Source organism: Carlito syrichta, unplaced genomic scaffold (genome assembly GCF_000164805.1).
Source record: "Carlito syrichta isolate Samal-C Ts95f unplaced genomic scaffold, Tarsius_syrichta-2.0.1 Scaffold311720, whole genome shotgun sequence".
In the NCBI taxonomy this organism is placed as follows: domain Eukaryota; kingdom Metazoa; phylum Chordata; class Mammalia; order Primates; family Tarsiidae; genus Carlito; species Carlito syrichta.
In genome coordinates this window covers 1,758-2,352 of record NW_007255816.1, presented here as the reverse complement: position 1 = coordinate 2,352, position 595 = coordinate 1,758, and the positions used below count along the sequence as shown (strand labels likewise).

Here is a 595-nt window from a genome sequence, read left to right as displayed (position 1 = left end):
CTCCACCCCCCACACCCAGCCTTCCTGGGAGACGAGGCTCTGCCCCTCCCAACCTTGCCAGGAGATGAGGCCCCGCCCCTCCCAGCCTCCCCGAGAGATGAGACCCCGCCCCTCCCAGCCTTCCTGGGCACCAGCGGCACGGCTGGACAGTGGACAGGTTCTGGGACTGGAGTGGGAGGGGCAGCCTTGGCTCCTGTCCTGGGGAGGAATGGAAGGTCTGATTGGTCTGGTGAGGGAGGGGCGGTCCCACGCCCCTCCCTTCACTTCCATCTGTGGTGCGGGGTCTGGGCTGTGGAGGGGGAGAATCCGCGGGCGAGTGGAGGATCTGGTCATCTCCCATGCCCTGCCAATCTCCCCCTGCAGGCAGGGCTGGGGGTTGGGGGTGGGAGGCCAGGTTTCCACCGCCGGCTGAGGCCGGGGTGAGACTTGACTGTCTGGAGGGCGCAGGAAGGCCTCTGGGGGAGGGGCTGCACCCAGGGTCTTTCCTAAGCCCTTCCCCATCAGTGACCTGCCTGCCTTCTGAACGGGCTTGCTTCTCCTAAGGCCAGGTGTTCTGGGGGGCCCCACCGCGGGACCCCCCGACCTTCCCTCTCCA

At 67.7% G+C, this 595-nt stretch overlaps 1 protein-coding gene across 1 annotated transcript in view; it reads left to right on the top strand.

Moving 5' to 3' along the window:
* The window catches only part of CERS4 (ceramide synthase 4), a gene marked incomplete at its 3' end in the record, with an annotated part of 9,736 nt that overhangs the window by 7,420 nt on the left and 1,721 nt on the right, over positions 1-595 (top strand). The gene's annotated exons all lie outside the window — the stretch shown is intronic.